The sequence below is a fragment of the Papio anubis genome, chromosome 6, assembly GCF_008728515.1.
Source record: "Papio anubis isolate 15944 chromosome 6, Panubis1.0, whole genome shotgun sequence".
NCBI lineage: Eukaryota > Metazoa > Chordata > Mammalia > Primates > Cercopithecidae > Papio > Papio anubis.
In genome coordinates, this window is record NC_044981.1 from 96,158,420 (window position 1) to 96,184,192 (window position 25,773).

At 38.3% G+C, this 25,773-nt stretch overlaps 1 long non-coding RNA gene and 1 pseudogene across 2 annotated transcripts; both read left to right on the forward strand.

Moving 5' to 3' along the window:
* The first annotated feature begins 2,566 nt into the window (after nucleotides 1–2,566).
* Nucleotides 2,567–20,628, forward strand: LOC108585534. The gene is made up of 3 exons (XR_001901996.2): nucleotides 2,567–3,775; nucleotides 10,036–10,083; nucleotides 20,302–20,628. It is a non-coding gene; the product is annotated as an uncharacterized LOC108585534 (long non-coding RNA).
* On the forward strand, nucleotides 6,662–10,023 carry LOC110743135 (annotated as a pseudogene). The gene has a single exon (XR_002521672.2). The product of XR_002521672.2 is annotated as an MAPK-interacting and spindle-stabilizing protein-like (transcript).
* Nucleotides 20,629–25,773: the final 5,145 nt, after the last annotated feature.

Genomic DNA, 25,773 nt, shown 5'->3' on the forward strand with positions numbered 1-25,773 from the left:
CTGTTTTGTAGAGGCAGCCAATAGTGATCCAGTTATTCTCTTTACTGGTCAGACCACCTCTGAAGTGCTGTGTTCAGCATATGAAGAAGACCTCAATCAAGATGGCATTCTATCAGGGAAGAGCAAAATGATGAAGAGAACTCAAAAACAGGGCAAGTGAAGAAGTATTGATTAAACCTTCCAGGACTCAGTTAGAAGAGAGAAAACTACTGGACTCTCTCCAAATATGAAGTGACCTGTCATGTGAAGTTGATTTGTTTCATGTGATGCAAACTTCAGGGAACAGATTTAAGATCCTGAAAAGAAGATGCCCTTGTAGCACGACCCAAAAAGAATTTCCTACCTTAGCATGTGTGAATACTTCAACAACAGAATTTTGCTTCAGGGAGATTCTGAAGCTCACTTAATAGGGACTTGGTACAGGGGAGCCACACATCAACAGAAGAATTGGTTGATGGCTTTGTTAAACGTATTTCCAATCTTGAGATTGCATGTGTCTTTGGTCCTGGACTTCATAGAATTTACAAGTTAGTTCATGAGAGAAGACAAATGCATCACAAAAATAAATAATGCAAGGAGGCCACTTGATAATGAGAGATGCTGATAAGTGCTAGGAATTCACATGGCAGATTATTCTCATCACAGTTCCAGAGGCTTAAGGGAGAAGAGAAGAATCGAAAATACACTACCTAGAACTGCGCTATCCATTAGGGTAGCCACCAGCTAAATATGTCTGTTGACATTTGAAATGTGTCTTGTCCAAATTGAGAGATGCAATGAGTTCAAAATGTACACCAGATTTCAAAGACTTAGAAAAGAAATGTAAAATATTGTAATTCTTATGTCGATTACGTGTTGAAATTATATACAATGGATCAAATAAAATATGTTAAAATTAATTTCAACTTTATTTTTACTTTTTATGTGACTTCTAGAAAATTTTAAATTACATAGGTGGGCTTGCATCATATTTCTATTAAATAGTCCTAGCCTGGAAGGAAATTCAGTTAGCCCTCTGTATCCATGACTTCTGTATATGTCTCAACCAACTTTGGAACAAAAACAATTAGAAAATAAAAAAGAAGAAGAATGGTTATGTCTGCACTGAACATGCATAGACTCTTTTTTTCTTGTCATTATTTCCTAAACAATATGGGTATAACAACTGTTTACATAGCACTTCCCATTATATTAGGTATTATAAGTAACCTAGACATGGTTTAAAGTATATGGGACAATGTGCATGGGTTATATACAAATACTATGCCATTTTGTATAAGGACTTGAGCATCCTGGGGTTTTGGTATGTGGGAGTGTCCTGGAACCAATTCCCTGTGGACACTGAGGCATGGCCTTACTTCACTGAACTCTTAAGAACTATTTTTGTCCTGTTTATAGTCCCCGGGGTTTCCTCAATTTTTTTTTTTCAAGAGATGGGGTCTTGCTGTATTGCACAAGCTGAAGTGCACTGGCTATTCACAAGCATGATCATTGTGCACAACAGCCCTGAACTCCTGGGCTCAATGATTCTTCTGCTTCACCCTCCCAGGCAGCTAGGACTACAGGTACATGCCATCAAGCTCAGCTTCCCCAAATGTTAGTGGAAAGACAGCCTAAGGAGAATGGGCCCTGATGACAAAGAGACTGTCCAGAAAGTATGCCATGAGCAAAGCCAAGAAACAAGACTATACCTGCATTCTAGATAATGAGTAACCTATTTATCTGTAATGGAACATTGTTAATAGAAGCTAGTGACAAAGCTAAAATGTAAACAAACTATAAGGAGACACAATTTTAAATTTAAAGAATTGAGTATAATAGGCAGTCAGTATTTGGCGGTCACAAAATGGAATTGGGAGATTATTTTGGCAATATTGGGTAGGGTGGGTTGAAAGTAGTGCATGGCTGGGAAACCAATTAAAACTCATTGCAGTGGGCTAGGCGCGGTGGCTCACACCTGTAATCCCAGTGCTTTGGGAAGCTGAGGCAGGAGGATCACTTAAAGCCAGAAGTTCAAAAGCAGCCTGGGCAACGTAGGAAGACCCCCATCTCTACAAAAAATAGAAAAAAAAATAGCCAGACTTGATGGTACACACCTGTAGTCTTAGTTACTAAGGAGACTGAATTGGGAGGCTCTCTTGAGGCCAGGAGTTTGAGGCTACAGTGAGCTATGATCATGCCATTTAGCTCAAGCCTGGGCTACAGAGCAAGACCCCATCCCTAATTGAAAAACAAAACAAAACTCCACATTTCATTTATAAATGTATCATATGGCTGGGTGTGGTGGCTCACAGCTGTAATCCCAGCACTTTGGGAGGCTGAAGCAGGTGAATTGCTTGAGCCCAGGAGTTTGAGACTAGCCTGTGCAACATGACAAAACCCTTTCTCTACAAAAAAAAATATATATGTGTGTATATGTATATATATATATATATGAAAACTAGCTGGGTGTGGTGTCATGCACCTGTAGTCCCAGCTGCTCAGGAGGCTAAGGCAGGAGGATCACTTGAGCTGGGAGGTCGAGGCTATAGTGAGCCATGATCGCACCCCTGTACTGTAGCCTGGGTAACAGAGTGAAACACTGTCTTAAAAAAAAAAAAAAAAGTATCATACCAAAAAAAGGCTCAATATTGGATTGATTTAAATTAAATTGTAATACATCTCTAAATTTCGAGGCATTAAAAAAGCATAATGTGAATCTGTATTGCTTGGTACGGTAATATGTCTAAGATGTACAGTGGAATGAAATAGCTTGCAACACAATCTATACATAATATGAACACATTTAGGTAAAATTACATAAGTTTGTGTGTGTTTTATGTATATGTGTAACATCATTCTGCAAAGAGTGCCTTTAGTTATCTCAAAATTGTCTCAAGAACAGAAAATTTCAAGGTGGAAGTGTTTCCAAGCTATTTTTTGTAGCTCAACAAAATTATTCACGCTTTTGACTTTTTTCATTTCTATGTTTCATTATCTTTAGTATGTTAGCCTTTCATTCTCAGACTTGTCACTTCGTGGGTAGAGGGGATGGGCTGCCAAGTTTCAGAACCATTTCCAGCCCATCAGTCTTTGGGTACCTCCTTCAGGATGTGTGTCCACTAGGTCTGCCTAGCTCACCAGTGTGCCGTAGCCTCAGCTTCTAGGCCTTTCTTGTTGTATCTATTGTCAGTCAGTTCTTCCCTGCCCTTTTTCACCCCACCTCATCCTGCAACACCGAGTCTTAATATTCCTCTTTACTGCACTCCAGTGCAGTTCCTTCTCTGAAGCTGATGCTTAACCTTTGGGGAATGCTGATTAATAAAAGACTCAATTCTAAAATGTTTTCCTACTCTTTTAAATAAGTGATATTAGAAAAGAAAAAAGTTAGATTACTACCATGGCAGACACTGTTGTTTGCCTCCTCAACCACCATTTCTTCCCTCTTTCTTAACTAATGAGGTGATTTTTTTTAAGTACCAAACAACTCAAAAAATGTGAGCTTCTCCCAAAGTAATTTCATTTCCCTTTGAATAAGAATGTTGTAGAGGTGGTCATGTGGCAAAGGGACAATCTCAGCTTTGGAGAATCCTGCACTATGTTTTACACAGGTTTCAAAATATATGCTTACAATATATAAAAGATTTTCTTGAATTACTGTTCAAGATGGTGAACTCAGCATATCATTTGCCTACTATTCTTTCCTACACAGTACAGAAATAAAAATGAAGAAACAGAAAAAATGAAGAATAAGTAAAGGAGTAAAGATGATGTGTGCCTGTATGCATGCACTTATGTGAGTAGAAAAAAGTAGATGATGTCAAGAAAAGCAAATGAAATTTCAAAAATATCTTGGGATACAAAGCAAATAGTAGTGATTTGACCAAAACCATAGCCTAAAAAATATAGTGGAGAAGCTACACAGGATAGGACAGAAGTAAGAATAAGGGCTGAAAATGGGGATAAAATATGGCACAATTGAATCTATCACCACACACATTTCCCTTTCTCATCCATATACACTGAGAGGAAGCAAAAGATATTAGTATCTGCATCCAGATAAAAACAAAGACCAAAAATGACCCCCCAAATCTTCTCCAAATTAATTGAATAAATAGTACAGAAAAGTGAAAACTTTTAGGTTGATGACGTAGAGGAAAAATATTCTCATTCTAGCATTCAGGGCCAGCATCCTGAGAACAAGCTAATTGCTTACTCATCTAAAGTGAAACTTCATATTTGGCATTCCTGGCCCTGTCCTACCTAACCCAGCCACATATTCACAATTCCTACACAAGAGAGAGAGAGAACTGTCAGACCTCTTACCTACAAAAGGAAAAGGAAAACTGTATCAACTACCAATTATATATGTATATACACATATATATGAACAATGAAGAATTAACAGGCAAATAAGGAAAATGAGCATCATGAGAGAAAAATACAAAGAAAAACATAGAAAAACACTCTAAAGAAGGCAAGGAAGCATAAATAAAAGATTTTAAAGGAGCACCCCAATTAATATGGAATTCAGAACACATTATAGCTACAAGATATGAACAAGATACTCTGAAAAAGGAGCAACGATAGAGCAAAAAGAGCTACCAGACATTAAAAATATGTTAACTTAACTCAAGAGAAGTACTGGAGATTAAATCAAAGAAGTCTTGTAAGAATATAGTATACATAGCAGAGAGAAAATAAGAAAGAAAACATAAGAATGTCATGGAGAGCCAATCCAATAGGCTTAACATTCAACCAGTAGATGAGAAAGATTAAAAAAAAAAAAAAAAAAGGCAGAGGGAGTGAGAAAAGTATAAGATTTTTTTAGAGCAAAGAAGAAAACTTTTCAGATTTGAGTAGACTTGGGGTATTGAAAAATAGATTTAAAAAGACTCATGCCTGGAGACATTATCATGTAATGCCACAGATAAAAATTATGAGGAAGAATTCCCCAAAGTTCCTAAACACAAAAGACATATTATCAACAAAGGAATAGGGACAGGTGCTATCAGCATCACTGCATATCTGAAGATAATGACAGAATATTTCAAAATTGTAATTGTAGATGTTTTGCAGTCTACAAGTCTATACTCATTCAAATTATCAGTTAACTGTGAGAGTAAAATGAAGATATTTTCAGACTAACAAGGATGTAGAATATTTTTCTCCTGGGTGATCTTTTGGAAACTCACTAGGCCATATAATCCAACAAAATAAGGACAAAAATTTATGCTGATGCTAGAGAAAGGTAAGGACAAATCTCTGCAAGATGGCTGTGCAGCAAGTCTAGAGAGCAAGCAGTATACATTGGAGAAGAGCATGGAGGATTCAAGAAGTGAGGTCACATAAAGAGAAAAAAAAAAGAAGGAATTCAGTAGACTAGATGGTAAGACAGGAGATTTGAAAAACAAAAAAATGAAACTGTGGTGTATATATATATGATGGGATACTGCTCAGCCATATAAAGGAATGAATTAATGACATTCACAGCAACCTGGATGAAATTGAAGACTATTATTCTAAGTGAAGTCACTCAAGAATGGAAAACCAAACATCATATGTTCACAACTCGTAAGTAGGAGGTAAGCTATTAAGATGTAAAGGCATAAGAATGACACAGTGGACTTTGGGGACTCGGGGAAAGGGTGGGAAGTGGGTGAGGAATAAAAGACTACTAATTGGGTAGGGTATATACTGCTCAGGTGATGGGTGCACCAAAATCTCACACATCACCAGTAAAGAACTTACTCATGTAACCAAACACCACCTGTGCCCCAATAACCTATGTAAAGAAAAAAATTTAAAATAATGATAATCAAAATTTTAAAAAAGGAAAACAAAAAAATGAAGATATAGTAAATCAAATAGTGCCAGAATAAAAGGGAGGAAAGAGTAGTTCCTCAGAAGAACTTTTTAAAAAATATTACCATAAAAGGGTAAAAAACAGTACATATTCAGGAAAATTAGCACTGAGAGGAAGAAAGAGAGCCAATGAAGGAGAAAAAGAAAGAGTGGCTAAAGAGTTATGAGATAAACAGAGTATATTTAAAAAATTTTCTTCAAGTCACCCAGGTAATTACTGCTTCAAAGTTAAGGAGGGTGAAGATTGAGTAAATGTCTTTGGAAATATAAGTGATTGATGATTTGAAGCAATTTAGTAACATGGTAGGGATGGAATTAGATGTCAAGTGTAAGAGAGTAAATGAGAAGTGAGAAAGTGAAAACAGTGATGATAATTGTTTTTGTCTAATAAATGAATGAAAAAAGCAGGGCAATACATGGAGGAAATATCAAGGTCCAGAAAAAATCTTGTTATCTGCCTGATGTTTTTAGGATAGAAAGAAAAACAGATATAAATAGAAGGAAAGAACCTGTAAGAAGTGAGTCAAGTAAGGAAATAATAAGGTAAAGGCACACAAGGATATACTCAAGGCTGTGGGTGAAGCTATTAACCTTGGTAGAGAGAAGTTTTCCTGGGAGACAGGAGGAAAGAAGTAGGGGATGTTTGAAAATACATACAGGAAACATTTAATGTGTTGAAGAATGTATAACTTTACAAATTTTGAAGTGAATATGCACTATGAAAGCCATGTTTCTTTTGGTGTCCTTGAAATTATGAATTGTTCATTGCAAAAATATTTTAAACTACTTCCGATAAGGTAGTGAGATATTAAATTTTTATAAAATATTATAAAATTCAGACAAAATCCAATTTCAAGAATGCAGTCATAGATTAGGTTGTAAAAAGCAACACCATTCTCAGTCAATATAAACATATGAAATAAAAACTACAAGTCACAGTTGTCACTGGCAAATTTAACTTGGTGTCCAATTGGTTCCCTAAATGCCAGGTGATACCCCATGATAAATGTGGGTATGCCCATGAATATGTGTTAATGTGTGTGCATGGGACTTGGAGAAAAGAAAATTGGAAGTAATTAGCTTCAAAACTAATGATTTTTATCTAGCCTTTAATATCTGAAACTAGACTTGACTTTCTTATACAAGCAAATAATATATTGCAGCCCCAAACTTTGGTAGATTATTTGCTTGTATAAGAAAGTCAAATCTAGTTTCAGATATTAAAGGCTAGATAAAAGTCATTAGTTTTGAAGCTAATTACTTCCAATTTTCTTTTCTCCATTTATCCTTAAAGCATTGTATGAAAAGGGAAGAATCATTCCTTGCCAACTGTTGCCTTCCTATCATTCCTCCAAGAGATAAGTTAGGATATTGGTAAGACTGTATTTAATGAGACCCCAAACCAACAACTTAATAGAGTTTTCTTCTCATATAATAGGTTAGTGATGGGTAATCCTGAAATCGTGTAGTTGCTTTCTCAATTTAGTCATCCCAGGACGAGAGTACGTTCTTGTCACTTTGCCATTTATAGAGTGTTGTTTTCATCTAATAGTTCAAAATGGCCCACAGTCATGATCATATATATTTCAAGCAGCAGTCTAAAGGAAGAGGAGAAGAAAAGGACATACCTTTGGGAACATGAGTTGAAAGTACAGCTATCGAAGAGGAGCCACGTGCTGCTGGTGCTGTTGCAGCCACTGCTCTGGCTGCAGTCAGTCAGGCTGCGCCCACTTCTTCAGGGCCCAGTCCCTCGGACCCATCGCCCCTTCTAGACCCTACTGCGGTCTCGGATATTGCCGGGAAAATGTCTGATGAATTTTCTTTGGCAGATGCACTACCTGAGCACTCCCCTGCCAAAACCTCTGCTGTGAGCAATACAAAACCTGGCCAACCTCCTCAAGGCTGACCAGGCTCCAACCCTTGGAATAATCTGAGTGCTCCACCTTCAGTGCCATCTGGACTCCCACCAAGTGCAACACCCTCCACTGTGCCTTTTGGACCAGCATCAACAGGAATGTATCCCTCTGTGCCTCCCACCAGACCACCTCCAGGACCACCAGCACCCTTTCCTCCTTCTAGACCGTCATCCCCCCAACCTGGTGGTCCTTATCCAGCCCCAACTGTGCCAGGCCCTGGGGCCATATCCTACACCAAATATGTCCTTTCCAGAGCTACCCAGACCATGTGGTGCACCCACAGATCCAGATGCAGCTGGTCCTTTATGTCCATGGAGATCCATGTCTTCTGGACCTTGGGCGCCAGGAATGGGAGGGCAGTATTCTACCCCTAATATGCCATATCCATCTCCAGGGCCATATCCCGCTCCTCCTCCTCCCCAAGTCCCTGGGGCAGCATAACCTGTTCCATGGGGCACCATTCCATCAGGAGCCTGGGGACCACCAGTACCATATCCTGCCCCTACAGAATAGTATCCCACACCAGGATGCTATCCTACTCCCAGTAATCCTTTCCAAGTGTCTTCAGGACCTTCTGGTGCTCCACTGATGCCTGGTGGCCCCCATTCTTACCACTGAGTTAACAATGGACGAAGAGATGACACTTTGCTTTTTGAAGTACATATATATGCACATGAATGCATATATAAAAATTGCTGGTTTCACTATTAGAGGGCATTCATGAAAGACAAATCTTGTGCCTCTCAGAGAAGATAACTGCCTCTTGTACTTGGATGTGTAGTACATCATATGTACACAATCAGATAAAAGCGTAGAAGTAAATCATTCAGCTGTGATTTTTTATTTGGTTTTCATGGAAAGTTAAAGTATATTGAATAGCTCTTTGACAGAATTTGTTTAAACTATGAAACTACACACTTAAAAATCTAAGATGTGGATTATTGTTAGAATCTGCAATTTCATTGACAAATTATTTCAAGTATTTTTCTATAATCACTTTCCCCTTCTAAATAAATAAACTTTGAGAATAACCCATCATAACCCAAAGAAATGATGCCTCAACATTTTGCACTGCTCTGTCAGACAAATTCAACTGGTCCTCTTGAGATCGTATTTTGGATATGCATTTTTAAACTGTCAGTAATTATTGTCAGATGTGGAGTTCAATAGCCAACCAGTGTTCATTTTTATCCTTGAGCTTTTAGTAAAAACTTCCTGGTTTTATTTTTAGTCATTGGGGCATACAGCACTAAAGTCTGCTATTTATGGAAACTAACTTTTTTGTTTTTAATCCAGGTCAACATGTATGTAAATTACATTTTTAGATAATTGATTAAAAAAAAATAAGGAAGTACACCTATCACTTGCAGTCACATTTTATTTACCAGACTTAAGTCACATGGTCACACTCAGTTGCAAGGAAAACTAGAACATACAGTCCTCATTTTAGGCAACTATATACTCAGTTAAAAAGCTTGGGTTCTATTACTGTAAGAGATAAAGAGATACTTAGAGATGAATGTTTCACCCATAAAGCTTTTCCTCAGTTAAAGCAAACATACCGGTATCAAGCAGATAAGGGTAGCCTCTCTTCAGTTCTTATAAGAACTGAACCTCAGGGAACAGAATGGAATGGAATGTAAATAATAACTTTTATCTCTTTCAAGCATATGAATATTTAGGTAGTAGAAGATGGTAAAATAAAATGCTGGATATTAATTATTTTTAAAATTAATTTTTCCCAAAACTTAAACTATTCTTAAGCATTTTTATGATTAAGTGAAACTTTCATTCACTCTACCTACAACTAATTAAGCATATATCTCATAATCCACACTTTGCTAAGCATTGTGAAATATTCCGAAGAAAAATATGATATGATCTCTATTCTCAAGGAATTTACAAGAACTTACAGTTTGGGTAGGAAACAAATTTAACATTCACAAGGCTTTTCAAGAACAATTAGGTGCTGAGTTGTGTGATACTTCTTTTATGAATACAAAAGGAGGCCAAATTAAAGATAGGCCCCTGTTAGCTGCAGAAGATTAAAAGCCTGTGTGGAAAACTGAAATTTGAATTGATCATATAAATATAGGTAGAATTTATTTATAAAATCTTTCATATGTAAACTCTTAAAAGGTGTATTTGTAGGATTCATTCTAGAGAATAAAGATACTGAAGTTTAAAATTCTAATTTGTTGCTGGTGATAGTTTAAAGGATACAAGTGGCTGATTCAGTATATAAGCCAGTTTTATTTCTGTGTTTTTGCTTTAGATTGTATCCACAAGTACCAGCAGAGTACCTGACACATAGTAGACACAAGTAAGTATTTGTTAAATAATTTTCTTTTTATAATAGTGTTTCCTTTATTGTTTGACCAAGAACTTTTAAAAATTGAGCTGTAGCTTTTTTAAACATTGAAGTGTTCCAAAGTATAGAAACCTTAAGTGAACAGTGCTATACACCACTTAATACAACTGATAGATGTAGGAGGAAGATAAGGGAGGGTCCCCGGTAGAAGCTCCCACTCGCCTGGGCTTGAGGAGGATGGGGTGTAGCCTCAGGAAATTCATGCCATTTGCAGGAGGCAGGAGCCTGGGCTCATCAGTTCCTGTGTGATGACCTGGGATTCAATCTGTGAGGTGGACGCCTGTTAACAGGAACCCCTCTCGCTTTGCAAAGTATTTTTTTCCTTGTTGCCCAGTAAATTCCATTCCCTCTCACCCTGCAAAGTGTCTGCATGACTAACTTTTCCTGGTCATGTGGCAAGAACCTGGTTTTTTTCCTACATTTTGGCACCCAGAACTTGGGACCTGAAGAAGCGTGAGTGAAATGTGGACCGAAAACCTCTCACTTTCATTTCTAAGTATTTTGTTCCTATGACATTTTTCTTCTTTTTTTTTTGAGGACAGTAACAGCACCTATCTTTTCGTTTACAATATGGGAGGTGGTCCACACCCACCACAACAGCCACAAGCTTGTCTGCAGGATGGTTGGGCAAGCAGTGGCTCCCCACCCACCTTCCCTCCCAGCTGGGTGGGGTGCATGGCCCTGACTGCCACACATGTGTACAGTATCCAACCGCACAGCAGGAATGAGCCACAGCCACTACCTAGGCCCCAGGGCCGCCTTGGGGGTTCCGGCTCTGCACAGCTGGATGACCAGACTCCTGCTGGATCCATGTCTGGGGGGAAAGGAACCAATTTGAAAAAGAATAAGAAGTTCTTCCCCCAGGCATCTTTCCAACCCTGCACTTTAACTTTTGTTTCCTTTTCTCTATCTAGTCAGCAGTTAATTTTTATGTGAGAGAGTTTTTTTTTTTTTTCTTTTTGGAAAACATTTTAACCAGGCCAGGACCCCAGTGATCACTGTTTATATTCTCTGTAAAGTTTTAGTTATGAAAAAGGATTTATGAGATTGGTCTTAAGCGATAGCCAATCCGGTGTGCTTTCCGTGACTTTCTGAATGGTCAGCAACAAACTTTGCTATAGGCCTCCATCTTGTTTTAGGTCCTTGAGAGCATGATGTGTAACCCCCGGCAATGCTTTTTTAAGTGTCTGCACAGCCAAGATTCAATCCTGGCTTAGGAAATGACTCCTTTCTGCTTTGATATCTGTGCGACCTTTGCCTTTTATTGATTCCCTTCCTCTGCATGAACTACCTTGGATTTTCCTTTCCCTGAGCTTTCAGTAAAGTTTGAAAGCCAGAAATATTGGCCACTTGGCACAGCTAAAGTCAGGTAATAAGGGTGTTAAAAGGATTTTCTTAAAGAGCATTCAGCTTAATTAAAAGTGGATATCCAAATTATAGGTGTGTTTAAAAGATCTTAATGTTTTTCTCTTCTGGGATCTTCTTTGGCTGGAAGAAGTGGTTTTTGTTTTGTTTTGTTTTGTTTCATTTTGAGACAGAGTCTCACTCGATTGCCCAGGCTGAAGTGCAGTGGCGCAATCTCAGCTCACTGTAACCTCCGCCTCCCAGGTTCAAGTAATTCTCCTGCCTCAGCCTCCCAAGTAGCTGGAATTACAGGCACCTGCCACTGTGCCCAGCTAATTTTTGTATTTTTAGTAGAGACGGGGTTTCACCATCTTGGCCAGGCTGGTCTTGAACTCCTGACCTGTGATCCACCTGCCTCAGCCTCCCAGTGGAAAAAGTTTTCTTCTCAGTGAACAGAATTCTTTTTCTCCATTTTGCCTGCCACTTTCAATGAATACATGAGAAGGGAGAGACCTCTTTTTTCCTAATGGAACCCCAGGAGAATTAAAAGTGGATAGATCCCTCTCAAAATCTGTTTTTGCCCCCAGTTATGCCTGTGTATTAGGCCTTAGAAGCTATGTGTTTTCCTGGCCCTGTCTCTTAAAGGGCTCCACCAGGAGGCCAATAATCCAAATAGAAGATTGGCAAGCAAAAGATCTTATGGCAACTGGGTTTTCTTCTGCCTGTCTGTGTAATTTTATGTGTGTGTTGTATTTGTGATGTCTATAAAAATAGCTCAAATTAATTGACCTAAAGGAAGATGAGTGCTTGCATCAAATATTTTTCAAAGGGAAGATAAAAGCTGTGATACTTTTAAATTCATGTGACTTTAATCTTTGAGAAATAAAAACAGCCTTAAAGATTATTGGGGTCAGGTGCGGTGGCTCACGCCTGTAATCCCAACATTTTGAGAGGCCGAGGCATGTGGATCATTTGAGGTCAGGAGTTCGAGACCAGCATGACCAACATGGTGAAACCCCATCTCTACTAAAAAAAAAAAAAATACGAAATTAGCCAGATGTGGTGGTGCATGCCTGTAATCCCAAATACTTGGGAGACTAGGGCAGGAGAATCACTTGAACCCGGGAGGCAGAGGTTGCAGTGAGCCGAGATAGTGCCGTTGCACTCCAGACTGGGCAACAAGAGCTAAACTCCATCTCAAAAAAAAAAAATTAATGGTAAAATCCCAGATGTCATCAAAATGTAAGTGAGTGAACTAAATTATGCAGGTCTGATAATAGGTTTGCTAAGTGTTTTAAAGTTATAACTGCTTTTTGGGTTTTGAGAACTCTTTGAATTGCCTGCTCCACAAATGATAAGGCCCGGGGATATATAAAATTGACTAGGCCCTTAAGTATGCTAGAAGGAATCAAACCTTGGCTGCACCTACCACATAATTAAAGCTACTGGCTAGGTTTTATATTAAAGTTAAAAATTGCTGGGAGTTACCATTATAACATTATAACGTTAAAACATGAAACTACTAGAAATAGATTTACATGTTTGGTGTGTAAGAACAGTAAATTTTTTTAGTAAAAGATTATAAAAAGGCATGGAAATATAAATTCTTGCCTAGGGTTAAAGAATTGTTTTAAATTAGGTAAGATAAAGCTAAAGTTCAAACAAGCGGTGGAAGGATTATAAAAATTAATCTTGCAAAAATTCCATGTGTGAACATATTGACTAAATTCAAAAGGGTATTATATGGTTTTTCTGTAAATTGAGCATTGAAATAAAAGCACAACAAGGTACTCTTAAGGCACTAATCTGCTCTTTATCAAAATTTATAAAGGGTTATAAAACGTTTTTACTTTTTTACATTTCTGAGTCATTTTGGCAAAATAAATAACTTATGGTAATCTGGAATTCTGTTTCATAACATCAAGTATTTTAAACCTCTGCATATTTAAAAGGCTTCCCAAAATCAAACTTCAGTTTCAAAATTGTCTTTGCTGTTGCCTGGCTTTTGGATGCTACAGAGGGCCCCTGGAGTATTTAAAAGAGAAGTAAACAGGATTATTTGACATGTGTAGCTGCATGGGATTGCCAAAATGGTGTTCAATCTTCTTTAGGTTATATTTTGGTGGTTAATACTAATATATGTTTGAAAATTGTATGAGATTTCTAAAGTTCTAATGTCTAAAGTATATGCTATCAATCATAATTAAGATAGTTTTGTTAACTTATTATAAAACACAGAGATAATGAAACTTCTATGTCAATTGTGTTTCTAATTGTAACTACCCTGGACATTTTGTTATTCACAGACAATTGTCTTGTTTCAATCCTTTTCAAAAGATGGTTTATAATAAGCTATAGTACTCTGACAGGTGCTCTCCAATACAGATTTCTGATAACTTTGGAAATATGACATTGGAATAAAGGAAACATGCACAGGATTCATGAAGAGCCAAAATGTTCACTGATACCAAGAAACACAAGAGTTAACTAAATGGACTGAACTCATAGAAAACTGAAGCAATCTTTTTGATTTTGCTTGGAATATTGTTGATCCTTGTTTCGTTTTTCAGTGTCAAGGAAATTTATTTTGAAATATTTACAGCCTTTAATAATTGAGTAAAGTATACTCCTCTCAACAAAATCTGGAGTATATTTGTCTCTCTTTCTGCTTGGCTTTTCCAGAATATGGAAATTAGTTATCAGTTTTTTTTTTTTTTTTTTTGAGAGTCAGAGTCTCTCTCTAAGGCTGGAGTGGAGTGGCACAATCTTGGCTCACTGCAACCTCCACATCCCGGGTTCAAGTAATTATCCTGCCTCAGCCTCCCAAGTAGTTGGGATTACAGTGTGCACCACCATGCCCAGCTAATTTTTATATTTTTAGTAGAGATTGGATTTCACCAGGTTGGCCAGGCTGGTCTTGAACTCTGGACCTCAGGTGCTCCTCCTGCCTCAGCCTCCCAAAGGGCTGGGATTCCAGGCGTGAGTCACCGTGCCTGTCTGTTATGAGTGTTCTTAACTCATGGCAATATAGTTGTTTGAATCATTGCAATAAGAATCTATTTTCTTTTGCAACAGGATGCAATTGGAGAAACTGGTTGTTTTACCAAGGCTTTAACTGGAAGGGTATATGCTTTCCTTTAAGGAGTCAAGTTCAACTTGCTGATAAAAGCCCCTTGAGAAAACTGGTCTCATACCTTTGTCTATTCAGTCCTTATAATTTTTCTGACATGTAGTAAGTAAAGAATGTCACTTCCTGACAGACCCAGGAGCTCCAAGTTTATCTTGGAACCTTAAGAGGAGAGGATTACCCAACTCACAGGTATTTGAGGGTACAAACCGATGGCTGGACTTGGCTTTAAAAGGTCTTATCTGAGATTCTTTGTGGAACAGAGTTCCATCAAAGCCAATCTAAAATTCCTGTTTCTGAAAGAAATAATTATTCTTGCTGCATTTTATGCAAATAATCAGGCCAAGTATAAGACTAAAGTCTATTTTGCAAACTCGGTCCTATCATGATTTGTTTTTTTTACAAAAATGAGGACTGAAGAGAGAGAAATTATGTTTCAAAACTTATCATACCTTTGTCATTAGATTCTACATTCATTAGCTGTTTTTAAGATTTTGCCTACATTTTAGACTAACCCTTCTTGTTCCTGTGAACTGACCAGCAATCTCCAGCTCCAGTTCAGAAGGAACAAGAGGGTTGAGTAATGTAAAAATCTAGATCAATATTCTAGTTCTATGTAATTATCCTGCAGATCCTTCCAGGTCATGGGAATAAATAGGATGTTTATCACTTGCAGGTTTCCTTTTTGGGAAAGTAAGAATAAGGGAGCTAACCAGAGCCAAGCACCCAAGCACCATGCACCCAAATCTTAGCAAGCATAACTATAGTGACAAGTTATCTGGGCATATCACAAGACATCATTTTCCTTCCCTTGTTGGAGGAGGACTCCATTCCACAGCTATACCCTAGCATTTGGCTTATGATAAGGAGTCCATGCAACTCCTCCTGAGACACATTTTGTCCCAAATTCAATTCCAAGCTTTGATTAAAAACCCTAGGAAGAAAAAATGGATCTGAGGGATCCAGAGTCAAATGATAACAGAAGTTAAAAGGTGGCCGGGCATGGTGGCTCATGCCTGTAATCCCAGCACTTTGGGAGGCCGAGGCGGGTGGATCACGAGGTCAGGAGATTGAGACCATCCTGGCTAACACGGTGAAACCCCATCTCTACTAAAAATACAAAAAATTAGCCAGGCATCATGGCGGGCACCTGTAGTCCCAACTACTTGGGATGCTGAGGCAGGAGAATGGTGTGAACCTGGGAGGAGGTGGAGCTTGCAGTGAGCGGAGATCACACCACTGCACTCCAGCCTGGGCGACAGAGTGAGACTCTGTCTCAAAAAAAAAAAAAAAAAAAGGTTAAAAAGCATGACTGATTCCTGCCAATTAGGCCAATCGTCCCATTTCATGGATAAAGGTCATGCTAGTATCCGCGGCATAAATGAGGTCTAGGGAATTCAAAGGCTACTGACAGCAGGGGAGGTAGGGTGTAAGTGGGTAAGAGCAGATACTCCCACTCCCTGCCCCCCCACCCTGTTAACATGGGTGAAAGCCACTTTGACACTCATGACCCTGTTGCAGTTGCCAGGACTTGGGGATACAATAATGGAGGAAAGAAAGAGCAATGCCTCGCTTTCTCTCTCTCTCATGTACACCAGTTATTTGCTAGGAAGAGATGAGAACCAGGGATGCCTGCTCCCCTCTTTCTAGATCATTAGGCATTCATCTTCAGTCTGTACCCCTTTCGAATGCATCCCAACCCCTGGGACTCCTTTGAAACAGGAGTCTTTTTTCCTTTTTCCTCCTCTGTCCTCTCTTAGATAGGTAATTGTGTCTCTGTACTACAGGACACTCTCCTCAGATGCATCCTCCAATCTTGCCAGAGTTAATTTCCCAAACCTTAGACTGGTTGGCTTAGGATTGGTCTCGGGGGAAAGGAACCCAGAAGCCTGACATGCCGACAAAATGGGAAAAGATTTTTTACCGGCTGGGCTTTTGGTCTCCCTCTCCCTGTGCAAATTGGTAAAAGGCCGTGGGATTTTTAGGCTGTCCTTACTCCACCCTTTATTCATTTCGATGCATGTTTTCTAATAACTCGAATTGTCTCTTCTCCCCTTCAAGCCATCAGACTCTAAATGGTCATGCAACTAGGGCCTCAGACGATGGCTCTTTTTGCCAGGGACACTTAGATAGTCCTCTGATGGAGCTCTAGCTAATGTTTTCCCCAAACAGCACTCCTTGTCAGCAGGAAGCAGTTAAGATCGTTCTTTGTCCTTATCCTTATCCTAACAGCACTTAGATGTACTTCTTTAGTGGGAGGAATGACAGACATAGGAGGAAGATAAGGGGGAGGGTCCCCGGAGAATCTCTGACCAGCCTGCGCACTGGGAGGATGGAGTGGAGCCTTGTGAAGTTCATGCCATTTGCAGTGGGGAGAAGTCTGAGTTCTTCAGTTCCTATATGGTGACCTGGGATTCAGTCTGTGAGATGGGGTCTGTTAACAGGAACTCCTCTTGCTTTGCTGAGAGTTTTTTTCCTTTTTGCCCAGTAAATTCCATTTCTCCTCACTCTGCAAACTGTTTGTGTGCCTAACTTTTCCTGTTCATGTGTCAGGAACTCATTTTTTTCTACAACATAACACCACCCAAATCAGGATTTATAACATTTCCAACACTCCATAGAACTCCCTTATGATTCCTCCTAGTCAGCACCTAAATCATCCCACCTCACCCACCCCTCATTAGCCACTATTCTGATCTCTATAACATAGACTACTATTTCGGATTTTGAACTTCTTAGGAAGGAAATCATATGGTATGTCACTCACTATTTTTCAGTTTGTTGCCATCCTGGCCTTAATTTGTGAGGCTTTTTGATACTTGAAAGAGATACTTCCCACCCTCTATTTTAAAAGACTTTTCTTATGGGAGAACCTAATAACAGTGTGGAAAATGTTTTTTATTATACAGTTTTATACATTAAAGATGTCATTGATCTTTAGACTTCAAAGACAGGTTGTGCTTACCATAAGGATAAACCAAAATCAGCATAACTTTTATCCTCCATCATTGTAGCACAACTTGGTACTTCTAAAATGACAGCCAAGTTAATTTGCTGTGATTTTTTTATTAAAACAGACCTGGAAATTCCCTGAGAAGTTAGGGCCAATTACAAACTTAAAAGCACAGTCCCCACCCTAATTTCTAAAGCCAACTGCATGTTTAAAGAGTCCCCCAAAACAGGTTAGTTTTGATAATTTGCTATAAGGACTCCAATAACTCACTGAAAGCTGTTATACTCATGGTTATGGTTTATTAAAGGGAAGGGGTACAGGTTAATATCAGCCAAAGAAAGACACACATGGAACATTGTCCAGGAGAGTTTCAAATGTGAAATTTCACTTGACTTCTAGCCATGAAATCAGGGTATCACTGTTCTGTCATCTACATGGGACAGCATGTATATAGTGTTGCAAATCAGGGACGTTTACCTGAGTATAGTGTCCAGTGGTTTTTTTGGGGGGAGGCTTCGTCATATAGGCATAATTGATTGATTGTTGCCCATTTGGTTAATCTTAGAATCCAGGACCATTGATACTATGATGCTGTGTGACCCAAAGCTCCCCACTTAAGTTATATTGTTGGTACTTTTGGTTGTCTAGCCCCCAAAATAGAACTTTATATGTGTGGCTAGTCCCCACCCTAAATTACCTTGCTACATACCTAGTTTGACCCAAGTCCTCCAGACAGACAATCCTATAAGGCTAGGCCTTCTCTTTTGAGCAAGCCCAAATTCTTTACTTACTACATGTCTTTTGAATCTCTACTTCTCTATATGGAGAATTTGTTGCTTTTAAACCCTAAAATTAAATTCTTTTTTCAAAATGCATCCCCTCAGTGATTAATTCCATGAGTTTTTATTTTGAAAAACTCTGAATGATCATGAAGTATCTCAACATATTTGACAAGAGAATTAATATCAAAGTAAGGGTACTAACATTTTCTTTCCCCGCTAATTGTCTAATACATATAAGTATGAGAATTCTGCCAAGATTACTAAACTTGAGCATTCCTTTTAAAGTTGGGCAATACTTACAAAATAAAACTGAGAGTTTCCCAGTAGACTCTAATGCCAGAACTGACAATGAATGGAAAACGAGGCTAAGTAGCAGCATTTCAGTTATTTTCAGTTTGGGGGTTGGGCAAGCATACAACACTCCCTCAAGAAAGAATGAAACTCCTAAAGAAGTCTATAAGAAACAGTAAATTTCTCAAAAATTATATCTAAATTTTGAAAAAAATATTATTTTATGTAAATGTATTGAAGAGTAATCACTATGGAACTATTACTATTATAGTAAAAGTGAAATTAAAATATTTAAAAGTTAAGGGGCTGCTTAGTATTATTCATGTCAAGTTTCTGTTTAAAATAATTTTCAATGACTATTTTGATAGATTTAGTACGCTTCCGTGTTTAGATATGAGTTGCCAGGTTTTTCTTTCCTTCTTGTTAAGATATTTAACAAGTTCTGTGTTTCTACAGAACTTAAATGGATGAAACAGGCTGGAGACTGAAATGCCACCTTAGCAGCTCGAACAGGAGTAGGGAAATTGAAGTCAATCAAATCACAGGCCAGGAAGGCAGCTTTTACAGAATTATGGGTCAGGATGGGCAAGGTTCAAGTCAGGCATAAGATGCGGATTTCATAGACTCAAGAAGCTGAAACTAAAATATTTATTTAGCTAGCTCTCTTGGTTAAGTTGAATTTTCATCCATTAATTCAAATGATATATATTAAGCAACTACTATGAGTTGGCAAAGTAACAAGACAAGAAAACGATGTTGCAGCTTTTACAGATGATAGCTGACTTGCTGAACACCTGCTTGCTGTTTGCCAGGCATTGTGCTATGCTCTTCTTTCTGATACTTAAGTTTATTAATTATTATCTAGGTTAAACAAATAAGAAAATTGAGTCTCTGACACATTTACCATTTAACTGAAAGAAAACATCTCAGAGCCATTTGGCCTATGCTCTAAAGTGGAAACTTCTTCCTGTCAAAGGCCCGTACTAGTTGTGGTGGTCACAGTTTCTCAGTGACAGGAAAAGTATCTTTATCTTCTCTATCACTTTCAGCTTCTGTGGTGGATACAGAACCACATCTTTTGGCAAACTGTGGAATTTCATAAAGAAGGGCAACCTTAGGACTGATGACAAACCAATTATGGGTTACTTTATTTTTTTCTTTATTAAAAAGACTTTTTTTTTCTACCTAGGATATCAGTATTTTCTAGAAAACGAGATGCTCAGTCTGATTACAGCTCTATCACTTGTTTATTTTGCCATTATGCAGAGGAAAAAAATAGGGATAATTAATTTTAGCATATCAGTATTTAAACTATCTATTCAAGATTGTATTAAAATAAGATCTTCCCTAAGAATGTGATATTGGTTTCACTAATATCTCATTTTAAAATGTAAAATCTTAGTACAATTGATTAATGAACAAAGTGAAACATTATCCTTGCCTGAACATAAAGTCTCAGATTTAAATACTCTGCACAGACTTGGCTATTTAACGACTAAAGTGAATTTTTACAAATAATTACTGACATAGATGCTCTTTGGGAGAATGTCTCCTTTTTTTAACGTTCACAAAGACACAGCAAGGCCTTTTAAATACATACATAAGCAAGACAAGATTAAGTGGCAATTTTATTATGTATGTAGCACTAATTATTGTTTTTTCTTTTATGAAAGCAGAAAGAATGTAATATCCTCTTGTGGTTTGAGACTCTGAAAGTGGACAACTATATTCTAGGAATAGCAAGTTTGTGTGTTGAGACGACCTTCCACCTGGTATGAATAGGGGTTACCAATACCTACAGCTGACATCAGTCTCAGAATTTTGTCTTTTTCTGTTTAGCTATCTTCTGACCTGATGGAACCAACTCAACTTGCCAGATGTCACAAGTTTAAAAAATAACATTTAAAAAGCAATGTTTACTAAAAATATAAATGTAGTTTTTATGTTGAGTAAGCATAGCTTTTGACATATCCAAAATTAAACTTTATTTTTTTGTCTTACAGTTTCTTTAAATTCTACTTGGTGCTGGAGGTGGCTGGAGTTGATTGGTGGGGATTTCCTGTACTTAGATGAAAACTCTGGTGCGATCTATGTTGTTTGCTTTTAAGTAATATAACATTTCATAATCGTTGTAGGTCACAAACACTATTCCAATTATACTCTTGCAACTAGACTATAGTACTACGCAATAATAAAAATTCAGAGTTGAATTTAGTATTAATTCATTTCCTTTTACCCCAGCATAAGCCTACTTCAGGCTGAGAGTCCACATTGAGGAAGTAGAGTGGACCTTCTTCTCTTTCCTTTCTCCATATCGCAACATCCTCCCACCCCACTTATCTCTGTCATTTCCAAGGCTACACATGTCCCTTAGTAGTTGGGGGATTGAGAAAAGATCAGGAAATCAGGAGATATAGGAAGCTTCTCTCTCTTTATTTATTTACTCATTTATTTGAGACAGAGTCTCGCTCTGTCTCCCAGGCTGGAGTGCACTGGTGTCATCTCAGCTCACTACAACCTCTGCCACCTGGGCTCAAGCAATTCTCATACCTCAGCCTCTCTAGTAGCTGGGATTACAAGCTTGCATCACCATGCCTAGCTAATTTTTGTATTTTTAGTAGAGAAGGGGTTTCGACATGTTGGCCAAGCTAGTCTCAAGCTCTTGGCCTCAAGTGATCCACCCGCCTCTGCCTCCCACAAGTGCTGGGATTACAGGTGTGAGCCACTGTGTCTGGTCAAATATAAGAAATTTCTTGCTTGGTTGCAAAGCCCAGAGGTCTCCTTCTCTGGATCTAAAGACAAGGGTTCCTGGCAAGTTCTAGTAAAGGATTAAAACAAACTTTTTCTTGGGAAACACTTTTGAGGACTCTTTGAAGGTTCCCAACTAGACCCTCCCAACTCCTGCATTTCTCTGTCTGATGCATCTTTCTTTCCTCCACTCCTGGGAAATCTGCTGTACACCTACACTTTCTTTATTGAGGGGAATTCCTTACTCCTCCATATGGTTTTATTGGAGAGAACCTATGACGGTTAATTTCACGTGTCAACTTGACTTGCCTAAGGCATGCCCAGATAGCTAGTAAAACATTATTTCTGGGTGTGTCTTTGGGGGTACCACCAAAAGAGATTAGTATTTTTATTGCTAGTCTGAGTAAAGAAGATCCACCCTCGACAATATGGGCATAACCAATGTGTAGACCTTCCTGATAGAACAAAAAGTCATAAGCAGAGCAAATTTGCTCTCTTCTGGAGCTGGGACACCAATCCTCTCCTCCTGTTGCAAATCAGTGCTTCTGGTTTTTGGGCCTTGGACTCTGGCACTTACACCAGCACCCCACTCCCACCTCCACTTCTCCCTGGTTTTTGGCCTCAGAGTGGGAGTTACACTATTGGCTTCCCTGATCCTCAGGCCTTTGGACTCAGACTGAATCACACTACTGGCTTTTCTGGTTCTCCAGCTTGCAAACAGTGTATTTTCGGACTTCACAGTATCCATAATCACATGAGCTAATTCCCATAATAAATCCCCTCATCTATATCTATGTCTGTATCACCCATATCTATCTATCTATCTATCTATCTATCTATCTATCTATCTATCTATCTATCTAGTCTATCAATCATCTATCTATATATCCTATTTACTCTGTTTCTCTGGAGATCTGGGAAACTTCACTAATATAGAACCCAGAATGACCTACACTAGGGATTTTATATTCAGAACAACTTAAATCTATACTCCTGGGAAATAATTTTAAAATATAAACAAAATTCAAACCAAAATAGAATGATCCACTCTAACTCTCCTTTTGGTGGCTTGCATTCCTTGCCCTGACAAGCTTTAAGAATGAAGGCCAGTCTTAAAGCAACAGTGCTCTCCTGACTCTACCACCAAGCGGACAGTCATCCTCTTAGCCTCTAAATTACCTGAGGTGAGGTTAGACCCCAATCTGCAGTCCACTTTAGCTTTTTCTGGTGTCAGTGCAACACTACTTCTTTGGGTTTTCTTTTTTTTTTTTTTCCAATGAAATTTTTTTTGTAGAGACAGGGACTCATTATGTCTGATCTCCAACTCCTCACCTCAAGCAATCCTACCATGTCAGTCTCCCAAAGTGCTGGTATTACATGTGTGAGCTATCAAATCCAGCCTTGGGTTTTCTAACTGCATAAAACACATCTCAAAATTTTTCTATAGTCCCCTTGTGATCCCCCTTGCTTCCCTTGAGTTTAGAAGGTAATACTCACATATGCCTACTCCCTAGAGAGGGTAGGTACTCACAACACTGTAACGGCTCTCCCAAGAAGTTTCTCCTCTACTTTCTCTGACACTTTTTAAAAAATAGCTTTGGTTTGGTTGCAGGCTCAAAGAATCATGTAACAGTTTCTTGGATCAATTTCTTTAGTACACCTGTATATGTAGGGAAGAATGTATCTCATTCTCACTTATGTGTCTTATCATCTATTGGTGCCTCAATGGAAACTAGGACAGGCAGAAAGAAGCCTGTTCTAAGATCCTTTTAGAAATACAGGCACGAATAAGCAGACACATTATAGAACCTAGGTGAAAGCAGCATTATTATATATCAGACCAGGGTTTAAATATTTCTTAAATTTTTGTCATTTTCCCCATCTATATTTACCCATATCTTTGTTCAAAAGTTCATAATCTGTAACAACTACTGTTGAAGTCACTTGTCTCTGATTTGGGTTTTATCCCAGTTAAATGTGTTCTTCAAAATACCTTTGGATTGGTTGATCTGAAATGCAAATATTATCTTGTCACCTCTCTGCTTTAAATCTTTCAAAATTTCCCAATAGCCTTACCTCTTACTTTGAGAAGAGGCTTGCTTCTCAAACTTCAGAGTATGTAAAATGATCCGGGAATCTGGTAAAATGCAGATTCTATTAGAATAACATTTGGAGTGTGGTTCCTAACTCTGCATTAAAAAAAAACAACCAAAACTCTGAGGTGATACTGATGCCAAAATCATAGAGAAATTTTGACTCCTTAGCTCTGCTATATGAAGACCTAGTCTATATCTCTGATTTCATCTCTTATCCGTAGCCACAATTCATGCTTTCCTAGCATTATGTTACCTTTAAAAATCATGCTGTTTCATGTCTTGTGACGGTTTCCTTTTTCCTTTTCTTTCTTTTTTTTTTTTAATTGATGATTTACATGTAGTAGTAACTGGCTGAGATCTTTTTTTCCCTTCAAGGTTTCTTCAGCTCAGAAAGCAGTACCTGTATTCACAAGCTGAGCTAACTGTTTTATATTTGTTTCTTGTAGCGTCTGTAGCAAATTACCACAAACTAGATGACTTAAAACAACAGAAATGTATTCTCTCCCAGCTCTGAAGGCCAGAAGCATGAAATCAAAGCATCAGGAGGGCAATGCTCCCTCTATGGTTTTAAGGGAAAATCTGTTCCTTGCCTCTTCCATCTTCTGCTGCCTCCAGTAGTTCCTTGTCTTTTGGCCAAATCACTGCAATCTCTGCCTCTGTGGTCATGTTGCTGTCTCATATGTCTTAAAACTCTCTACCGAATATTTATTTTTTGGAAAAGCATATCATTGCATAAGGGCTCGCCCAGATAATCCAGAATAAATTCCTCCTCACAAGACCCTTAACTTAATCACATCTTTCGCCATATAAAGCAATATTCACAGACAGGGGGATAAGGATGTGGCCTTTCTGCAGGACCCCATTCAGCCAACTACATGCCTCTTTTAGAGTGCATGGTATCAGTAGAATAATAGCTCCTATGTATTGGGGGCTTATGTGCCAGCCTCTAATAGCCTTTTACTTAGGTAATAAAAACGTGAATAAACCCTTTGAGCAGCCCTTTCTCTTGCACCCAGTCCACTTTGAGAACAGACTCAGAACTTCTGGCATTCTCTGCAAAAGCAAGTCCAACTTCAAAAACATTGGTCAGTAATGTAAATGTTATGAAATTTTCTTGGGGAAACTTGTACACACAAAGCAAACTATAAGTAACCTTCTTTATCAGATGTCTCTGTAAATCCCTTTAAAAATATTTTTTGGAAGACAGTGTGGTGATTCCTCAAGGATCTAGAACCAGAAATACCATTTGACCCAGCAATCCCATTACTGGGTATATACCCAAAGGATTATAAATCATTCTACTATAAAGACACATACACACCTATGTTTATTGCGTCACTGTTCATAATAGCAAAGACTTGGAACCAACCCAAATGCCCATCAGTGATAGACTCGATAAAGAAAATGTGGCACATATACACTATGGAATACATGCAGCCACAAAAAAAAAAAAAAAAAAAAAAAGAGTTAATGTCCTTTGCAGGGATATGGGTGAAGCTGGAAACCATTATTCTCAGAAAACTGACACAAAAACAGAAAACCAAACACCACATATTCTCACTCATAAGTGGTAGTTGAACAATGAGAACACATAGACACAGGGAGGGAACAACACACCAGGGCCTGTTGGGGGGTAGGGGGTCGGGGGAGGGATAGCATTAGGAGAAATACCTAATGTAGATGACGGGTTGATGAGTGCAGCACACCAACATGGCACATGTATATCTGTGTAACAAATCTACATATTTTTCACATGTACCCCAGAACTTAGAGCATAATAAATTTAAAAAAATTTTTTCTTCAGCCAGATGTGATGCTGTGAGCCTGTAGTCCCAGCTACTTGGAGGACTGAGGAGGGAGGATCACTTGCAACCAGGAGTTCAAAGCCAGCCTGGGCAACATAATGAGGCCCCATTTCTAATTTTACAAATCTCTTTCTTCATCCCTACAGGATCTCAAGTCCCATTTTGTATTGAGGTATTTTGCTGCAGTACAACAGTAAAACAAAATTAGTAAGACAGTAAACTTTAGTTCATTCTTTTACAGTTGGTAGCTCATGTATTTTAAACATCACAATTTTAGGAAGTAGGATTTTATAGAGATAGGAAGAAACTAAATAACTTATTCAGTGTTACACAAGTAGTGAGTAGTAGTGCTAGATTCAAATCCAGATCTTCTAGTGCCCAAGTCTTATGATTTTAACCATTATTTAAACATGGTGCTTTAACATTGTATTGTATTATACTATCAATTCTGTGCTTGATCCTTAGGTGAATGTTGCCAAGGAGAAGTCTGTCATTC